Source organism: Lipotes vexillifer, unplaced genomic scaffold (assembly GCF_000442215.2).
Source record: "Lipotes vexillifer unplaced genomic scaffold, Lipotes_vexillifer_v1.1 scaffold94, whole genome shotgun sequence".
NCBI classification, from domain to species: Eukaryota; Metazoa; Chordata; class Mammalia; order Artiodactyla; family Lipotidae; genus Lipotes; species Lipotes vexillifer.
The window spans coordinates 1260635-1270577 of record NW_006793838.1 but is presented as its reverse complement, the minus strand read 5'-3'; positions in this window follow the sequence as shown (position 1 = coordinate 1270577).

Here is a 9943-nt window from a genome sequence, read left to right as displayed (position 1 = left end):
TTAAAGAATAAATGGTGAGGGAGCTTCAAAATGAGGGGCACCCGGCACCTTCAGATGACTTCAACAGAGATCATGGTTAGACTATGTGGTTGGGTCTGGGGGTTCTTATGAAAATGACCCATGGAGTTATAGGGAGAGACAACCATCCTCATGTTTTATATCTGTAGTTACTCTGAGCACCATCATTACTGTTGGCCTGTCATTGGTCATCAGACACAACAGATGTGGGTGACGCTTGCCTGCTGCTATGGGTGGGTGTGTCTGTACTGGAGGAAGGAGTAACTAACGTAGTAAATGTTTATCCAGAACATACCACACGTTAGCTGTTCTGCTCGGGGAACAAGGCCAATGAGAACCTTGCCCTCTTGGAGCTTCTTTGGTTGTGGGGAGAGGCAGACAATAAGCAAGGGATGGAAAATTCATTTTATGGGGATGATGACAAGGGTTACAAAAATTATGATGTGACAATATGATAGTGACTTGGAAGGACTTTCCAAGGAGGAGAGATTTGAGCTGAGATCTAATTGAAAGGAGTAGTTGATGTGTATCAAGCGATACATGCATCCTGTGAGCATTTATTGAGCACCTACTGTGTGCCAAGCACTGTTCAAAGCACTTGCAATACACAGTGATCAGATGGAGCATTCCTTCTAGAGTGTTCTTCTACATGAAGAGCATTTTAGAAAGAGGGAACAGCAAGTGCAAAGGCCCCGAGGCTGAAACAGGGATACCATTATATGGATGAAGTCGGGTCATACAGGCTCCTGAGACCTGATAAGGAGTCTGCCTCTTATTCCAATGAAGCCATTGGAAGGTTTAATGCAGAGACGTGCCATGTTATATTTATGGCTTACATGTTGTGAGAAGCACCGTCAGATGTTTCTGAGAAGGGTAAATAAGGGGGCATGTCTTCCTGGCCAGCCAGCTTTTGTCTCAAAGCTCCAATTCACCTCCATAACCAAATTTGGTCTGTGGACTTCCCGGCCCTGGAAGGGTAAGCCCTACAGCGTCTAAGAAAATGAACTCCCCCCCCACCTCCTTTGGGGACTTAGAACAAAGTCTTACATTGAAGATGGGGGATTCTTTTATAGGGAAAAGAAACCCCAGGTTTCTCAGTAATACTCGTTGTGTGTGGCTGGAACAGTAGCAGGTGTCTGTATACATTACCTTACTTAGTTCTTCCCCTAGATGTCCCTTCAAAGAAGCAGCACCTCCTTCCCTGCCCCAGCACCCACACACACTCTTCCCAGTGGCTTGGCTACCTCACCATCTAGCTGCAAAATGGGGACCTGAAAAGACTCCACCTCGGAATGCGTGAGAATGATCCAGTGGAATCACTCCTTACTCCCATATCCAGCATCTGCTCTGTGCCAAGCACCCTGCTAGATGCCAGGGATACCATGATGTCCAAATCAGGTGCATATACGGTTTGGACACAGATCTCTGTTTTCGATCATCTATTCCAGAAGGTTCCTTTTGAGAGTGTGGCCATGTTTTTCTCCCATGAGTGCGTGTGATAATGGATATTGACAGGAAGAAGTGAGCTGCCTCCTGAGAGCCCTGAGTGCTCCTGGCATTGTCCATCTTTGGAGGCTCTCCTGGCCTTGGTAGGTGGTAATAAGTTGTGATGGAGCATTTGGACATCTGGACAGTTCAACTTTCTTCCCACATTTGACACCATAGTAACAAGCTGGGGAAGTGTTATGTTGTATTGGGAAGGAACATCTGTTTTCATCACAAGATGGCAGCCCCAATGCTTTTTTTTTTTTTTTTTTTTGGCCGAGCTGCGAGACATGCTGGATCTTAGTTCCCAGACCAGGGATCGAACCCGGGGCCCCCTGCGGTGGACGTGTGGAGTCCTAACCACTGGACCGCCAGGGAATTCCCAGGTTTATGTATTTTGAGCACTTTCTGGACGATACAAGCTGTGCTGAGCACTCTGCCTGCGTGGCCGTGTGTTGAGCTGTGTTTTCCTGCCATGTGATCTCTTCCTCCTGCCCTCACCTCCACAGCTCACCTTGTTCACTCCCTACTCATCCTTTAGGTTACAACTCGGGGTCTCTTGCTTAGGGAGACCTTCTGTCTTTCCCGGTGTGGATCCCCTTCCTTGCAGTCGTCCCAGGAGCGGCTTTGGATTTACTTGGTGGCTCTGTTTTATCTCTTTCTCTTACTCCACTGGAAGGTAAAGTCAGGTGGGCCACTCACGCACCTGGTTTGGACATCATGGTATCCCTGGCATCTAGCAGGGTGTTTGGCACAGAGTAGATGCTGGATGTGGGGGTAATGAGTGATTCTGTTGGATCGTTCTCACGCACTTTGAGGTGGAGTCTTTTCATGTCCCCATTTTGCAGATAGATGGTGAGGTGTAGGCGGGGTTAAGCAGTGTGTCTCAGGGCACCACATCAGGTAAGTGGCCCACCCAGGATTTTTAGCCGGATGGTCTCAATGCGTAGAGTCCGAAATACTGATCACTGCACTCACGCTGCCTGTGTTGCTGCTTTGTAAGATGCTAGGGAGGGAGGAGGCAGTGCCGTGCAGTGGTTAGGGGGACTTTGCTGCTCAGCTTGAGGAGCTCTGAGCAGTGATGCTGAGTCTATCAGAGCCACGAAAAGAAAACAGGGCACCTGCTTCTGTTTGTCACAACCGTTCGTTATTGTTGTGTATGAGTGGCCTGAGCAGGGGGTCTGCGCTGATGTAATCTGGCTCTTGTTTTGCTCTTTCTCTCCTCAGAGCCTTTGGGCCCCTGGCTCTGGGCTCACACTCTGAGCGTGATTTTGCAGGGGGTGCAGAGGGCACCGATCTGGCTGCAGGCATTTGGGGGCATCATCCCCTTCAGGCTAACACTGCTCTGATAACCACTCACAGTGCGGTTTGCGCACCGCGGCTCACTCCATTGAAGCACTGTCATCTGAATCAGCTCGCCTTTCATTTTTTCTGAGAACCAAAACTAGGCCTTTGCCAGCATAATAGATCAACTTGTGCCATCACCTTGCTTATTGTTAGGTCTGTCTTTCCTCAAGATGTTCCTTTTCTGTGAATTTTAGAATAGGGGAGTCAGAGATGAGAGTATGGATTTAGGTTTTCAAAATTGTCTTCTTTGTGCCATCCTCAGTTCCCTAAGAGCTGCCATTTGTAGGAAGCTCCTTTTGTGTCAGGGCACAGGGAAGAACGCTTTGCATGCAGTGTTGCATTAACTATTTACCACAAACTTTATTATCCCCATTTTGCAGATGGGAGTACTGAGGCCCAAAGACTAAGTTGCAGACTCAAGCAGTTGCTTCCAAAGCCCTGGGCTTCTCTGTTCTACTCAGCGCTGAGAGGACATGCTGGGGGTCGAGGGGCATAGCAGAGGGACCTTCACAAGAGGCTCGGGAGGAAGGAGGTGACACAGGGCGATGATTAGGATTTCAGAATCAGACTGTCTGGCTTCAGTCCCAGCTCTGTCACATTCTAGCTCCATGCCCTTTGGTCTTACTTAACCTCTCTGAGCCTCAGTCTTCCCATTTGGAGAAAATAATGATTCCTACATTGCAGGATCAGTCTGATGATTAATCAGCCCTGTAAATTATTTTAGCAAAGTACCTGGCACATAGTGTGTGTTCACTAGTGGTGCTGGCTCTGATAATAGTGACAATTATTATTACCATTTAGTAATAATTATATCACTATTGTTGTTGTTGTTGTTGTTACTAGAATTTCACAGTCCCTTGAGGTAGCAAACTGGCCCCAGAATGTGATTCTTACATTTTCCTCTTGGCTGTAACAGAGATGATAAATTGAGAGTGAAGGAGGAAGGACCCAGCATGGCTGCAAGTGCATAGTTGAGGGAGTTGACAGACCTGAGTCTCTATATGGAGTTCTGCCTGCGGAGGACTGCTGACAGCAGCCATATGCACGGGCTCTGATTGATTGGCAGAGAGAAACACTAATATATTAGACTCGTTATGAAAAGTGACAGAGCAGGGAATCCAGAGGCTGATTCAGCATCAGCAGCCCTGGCCAGATCCTGGTGGTGCTAGCTGGGTGTCTGTTTCCCGTGGGACAAGCCCTCCATCTCCATCCCGGGGTCATTGCTTGTGTTCTAGAGTGAGTCTCTTAAAAGATGCCCTGGGCCTGACTAAGCCTTATTGGGTCTTTCTGAAGGGAAGCCTGACCCGTGGCATGGCTCACTGTCAGGGCATCATGAAAAACACATCTTTTCCATGGGGAGCCTTAGAAAGCTGGGTCCAGGCCAGGCTGCTTCTGATTGCAAAGGCTAATAAGAGAATGGAGATTGCACACACAGAAATTCTCAAAGGGGAGGGAGATATTCTCATTTGCATGGGGTGGGAAATTTCAAGAATTTCCTAGGGGAGAATAAAGAGGGGGATTGATACCTCTCTTTAGAACGTGAAGCTCTTCATTGGGAGGGCTTCTCATTTCTAATTGGAGGAGTTTGGTCAGTCTGAAATACAGCAGGTAGCATACTGGCTAAATAAAGAGAAAAAAGCCTCGCCTTTCAAGATGATGGCACGTTGACCTAAGCTAATGGAGTTATTTTGGAGTCAGAAAAGCTTTGAGAAGACCAAACTCCCTGAGAACCAAGGTGTGAGAAGACACAGGCTTTGGATCCAGGCATACCTAACTTTTGAGTCCAGACTCTGCACTTTCTAGCTGTGTGACCTCAGGCAAGTTATTGTACCTCTCTGAGCCTCTCTTTCCCTATCTATCAAAGGACGAATGATTCTGCCTGTCTCACCAAGGATTGATGCTCCAGAGTAAGGTGAGTTGAGTTAAAACATAGACTTCTGAGAATATTCCCTCCTCACCCATTTACTTACCTTGTAATATGCAGACAAGAACTTTTCACTAGGAGGCTCTTTGATACAAAAGTTTCTGTAGTTAATGTGCCTCGTGGTTCTTAGAAAGATATTTTGTTTTCTAGTGAATTTTTGTTTGTTTCACACGTGAAACTCGCATAGGTTTAGTCTGTGTGAACTTCCAGTAACCTTTGGAAGTGCATATTGAGGACAAAGAATCATTCCCCACCACTCCATAAATTCAGTTCTCCTGAATTGTGGTTTGCCGCTTATAATGAGAGATATTATAAGCCATTTCATGCAGTATTGGAAAAAATAGATATTATATATACACAGAAAAAGAATAGACCATTTAGACCAGAGTTTAAGACTGGATACAGCCGAGTCTGTAACACTTGAAATGCAAAGAACAAAATATTTTTGGAAACAAATGAGGGGAACCAAGAAAGATAAAAAGTCATGAAGAAGTCACACTCCCTGCTGTTAATTGCTGTGCTCGCCCTGCTGTTAATTGCTGTGCTCGCTATCCTTGCCTTACCTCTGGTTTCAGGGATCAGAAAAAGTTCATTCTTTCTGGAGATATTGATAGGTATTTATGTATCAGACATTCTAAGTGGAACAAATGATTGTGTTCCCTTTTCACCTGCCAGGAAGCTCAGAGCCGATTTCACAGTCCAGTCTTGACAATATAGGATTTGCCAGCATAGGTTTTACATATTAACCTCACTGTTGGCTCCATTTTACTTCTCTGCCTCTAATTTTCACCTTTTATTGTAATTTATGTTGCTTGTTTCATTATTTTTTAGAAAGAATTATCTTTGCAAGGTACCTAAAATAAATATACATAAGATAGGTGGCAGTTGGGAGGCACAAATGAATAAGTTGCAGTCCTTTAAAATGTCAGGAATTCCGGAAAACATGGTGGTATAGTGCAGCGCTAGGTATCCTGAGCTAGACCCGGAGTAAAGGAGTGTCATTTTGAGTCCCAGCAGTGCTAATGGACACTCTTATTTTCTCCCATTTTTTTCCTTAGAAAACATTTTAAATGACATGACATTTTAATGTTATGTCACTTTAAACGACATGTAGGATCGCTTTTCTGGGGTCATTCACTGCCTTTCTCTTACATTCGGTAAACATTTAAGACACTGCTCCCTGTCGGGTGCTGTGTCAGGCTCTGTTGTATTTGGGTGATACACTGACCAGTGACCAAGACCAGCAAGATCTCTGCCTCCTGAAGCTTATTCTCTAGTGGGAGAGACCAACATAAACCATGAAAACAAATAAATGGACCATATAATTATCCATTATAATAAGTATTAAGATGGAAACAGAACGGGGCACTGATGCGCTAAAAAGGTAAAGGGCCATATAGGGTTGGAGGGTGTGGGAAGATCTGTCCAAAAAGGTCTGTCCAAAAGGGGAGACTTTTAGGTGACATTTAAGCTGAGACCTGGAGAATGACAAGGACTGAGTTCTGCCAAGAGGGGAGACGGAGGGAGGGCAGGAGAGCATCGTGGCCAGAGACCCGGAGTACGGGGAGCGCTCTACATGCCGTGAAACCTGCACGGGGGCCCCTGTGCCCGGAGCGGCGTGAGCAAAGGAGTTGATGTGGCCGGAGGAGCTGCAGAGGCCACAACACGCAGCCTGTTCTCGAGACCCCATGCTCTTTCTTTCTGAAGTGGGTGAGGTCTGTGCTGGAACCATTACTCACAGATGTGCAGCCGATGGGAGAACAGCTTTCAGGGTGAGAGAATGGCTGCGGGCAGCACCTCTGCGGGGAAAGGTGAGGTGTGTGCCTGTGCATGTGGGTGGGTGTGCGCATGTGCAGGTGCATGATGATGCACGTGTGTGACGCAGGAGGAAGAGAGGGCAGGAAGGGTGACCAGATGGTGGTGTGATGGGCTCTGATTTCAGAACCCGTGAGAATGAGGAACGGGGCAGCTGGGCCTTCTCTTATTTCATGTCCAGGGTGTCTCTGTTTAGTCCCCTACACAAGTCGTCCCTCTGTTTTGCACATTCGGTGAGTGACAACATCTTAGGAGGTAGAGCCAGACCCCAATTCTGTGAATACACCTTCATAACGTCGGTAAAGAGAAAATAGAATTCGTTTCTTCACCTTAGACCACCCTTAACCACCGCTTCATTGGCTCCATGCCACTGTCAGAGATTTAAAAATAATTGGGAAACGCTTTTGAGACTTCAGCATTTGGGAGTCCTTTTCCAAAGCCTTTTATTAGCACAGCAGCGCTACTCCTGCCTCTTGCGTCGTCACCATTTTCAGTGCCCTCCCTTTTTACTCGTGGTTTTGGTTTTGCTGCCTCTTTGGTCTGACGTCCCTCCCTTGCGAGTCTTGGAAACAGGAATGTTCCGTTTTATGTTCCTTGTTCTTCCGGCATAGGTAGAGGGTTGTTACCCTGTTTCCTCCTGTGTTCACCATTTCAAGACAAGGATCGGTGGAATTCCCATTTATAGAAACAAAATCAAGGGAAACAGCTCACAGAGGTTAGTTTGTCTCCATCCTAACTCTTCTAGTTATTAAAAAAAAAAAGAAAAGGAAGTGAAATTATTCATTCCCTTGAGCTCCAGATTGCTTTACTGAAAGAAGGGAGGGAATTCACTCCAGGGGAAAGAGGCTCTTGGGCTTTCATTCCTTGATGATCTTCTCTTTACATAATTTTAGGGAGCATATTGGGGAATATTAATTCTGGTCGGCCACAAATGTGCCTCAGCTCAGAGAATAAATGGAGAGCAGTGTCTGGAACAAATGCTTGTCTTAAAAAAGTTTAAGAAATGCCAGCAGATGTCACTGTGCCCTTGCCATTTTAATTTTTTTCCCTTTTAACTTTTCTTAAAGCAACATTAATTATTTGCAGTAGTAAACACGCGCGCGCGCGCGCACACACACACACACACACACACACGCCAACAAAACACAGATATATCCTCCTACAGTCATTAATTAAGAGACCATGAAGCACCTTTTTTTTTTTTAAGGTCTGGGGAGAGACCAACAGAATTCACTTCATAAGGTGAACCCTCTAAATCACCTAACTGTGTAATATAATTGTCTTTTCCCACAATAGTGGTTTCAGAATTAAAAGACTAGTATAAGTTTTATATTTTTTCTCCTTCCCTCTCAGCCATTGTTGGGAAGCTAATAATAGCCCAGGATCCAGCTCAGCTTCTTAGAACCAACTGGCTCTGCTAATTGATACAGCTCTTTATTTGAAAGCTGGAGTTTGCAAAGAAGGCTGGGGGGAAAGCTGGGGCTATAAGTTTCATGATCCATAGTCTGAGTTATAATGCGAACCTCTTGCAATTTTCATTGTTGTCGTGAGCACAACAACGTGCGTGCTAATAGTCAGTTCCTCTTTTCGGGTTAAAAATTGGTGGCATCTATACAGGAAAAGATTCGACCAAAGTATTTAAAGTTAATCATTTTAAGTGAGGGATGATTTGCCAGCATTTACAGAAGACAAGTACAAAAGTAGTAAGTTAGTTTCGAGGCAGAGAATGAGGTATTTAACAAGGCATAGTTGACGCTTCGCTTTATTTATTTAATAGTTTAGATTAAAATGGCACAGTACTAAAACAGATGCAAGAGTATGCTGAGAAAAATACATTTCTCTTACACTTGCCTCCTAGCTTACCAGAGACAGCTACTATCATGGTTTCTCACACGTCCTTTCGTAGATCTGTTTATGCACATATAGACATATAGACATTCACACTGATTCGAGGTAGCATAGAAAACGCATAGTTCCACTCTTTGCTCTTTTTTAAAATTTAAGGATATATTGTAGGGATTATTTCATATCTATACAAAATCTCTCAATCTTCTTAATAGTCTTCCATTGCACATATTTAAGTTATTTCATTTGGTGGATATTTATGTGATTTCTAATATTTTGCTATCACGGTGCGGCATGGAATATGCTTGACCACCACCATCTCCTCACATGTAGGTCTATCTGTAGGAGCAATGCCTAGAGATGAAATTGCTGGGCCAGAGCAGATGGGCCTTTCATTTTTACAGACACCTGCAACCTTAGGAATTGGCTGGCACGTGCCCTGGCATCTCGGTGGGTGACAGAGTTTCTATGAAGATGTATTGTGGTTCTGGTTTGGTGGCCACAGTGCAGACGTGGGGCCGTTGGACACTGTTTACCTGTTGGCATGTCTTGCATTTCTTGTCATTCCCGTTTTCTGCTAATACTTTCCATCTGCCAGGTACTTTGCTAAGAGCTTTCATTCCATTTTCATATTTTGTCCTGTGGAGTAGACCCTGCCGTCACCGCTGCTTCAGAGGAAGGGACATGCGGGCTGAGAAAGAGAGGTCAAGTGCTTTGCTTAGGGTCACAGGACTGGTTAGTGGTGGCCGGGGATTCACACTCAGAGCCCCGAGCTTAGCCATCATGCAGTGTGTTTTGAACAGCAGAGATCAGTACTTTTGAGTTGCACCAGGGTTTAACCTGGGCACTCTTGCACTCGTGGCATTTAGATGTGATAGTTTCTGCTGTTGTGTGGGGCTGTCCTGTGGGCTGTAGGATGTCTAGCAGCATCCCCGGTCTCTGCCTATTGGATGCCAGTAGTACCATTCTTTGGCTGGCAACCAGAGATGTCTCCAGATAATTGCCAGGTGTCTCTGGAGAGGGCGTTGTTGCCCCTAGTTGGAAACCACTGGCTCAGGAACATAGCGCATGTGCTGTGGGGACATATATTGTCACACCAGAGACATGGATTTCACTTATCCCTGCTTGGGGACACACATTTGGCCCTGCCCAAAGGTGGGGCAGTGGGGCTCCCCCGCTGTGAACACCCGTCCAGGAAGAAACAGGAAGGTGTGCTCAGGCCACTGTCATGCTCCCATCACAGTAATGCTCCCCAACACGACTTTGTCTTTTAAAATGTAGCTTAGAAACATCCATGAAAAATTGCCTGGTAAAACAGACTTATAAAAAATCATGTTCTCAAGTACAGCCCAGCTTATATATTATGCAGTCTTCCTCTTCGTGCATTTTCATTCCGTGCTCAGTAATGCTCTCCATCAAAATGGCAATCGTGAGGCCTGCGTGACACCACCACCCTTTCCTTATACGTGATAGACATTGATAATCAATTCCTTCCCCTCCCCCCCCCCC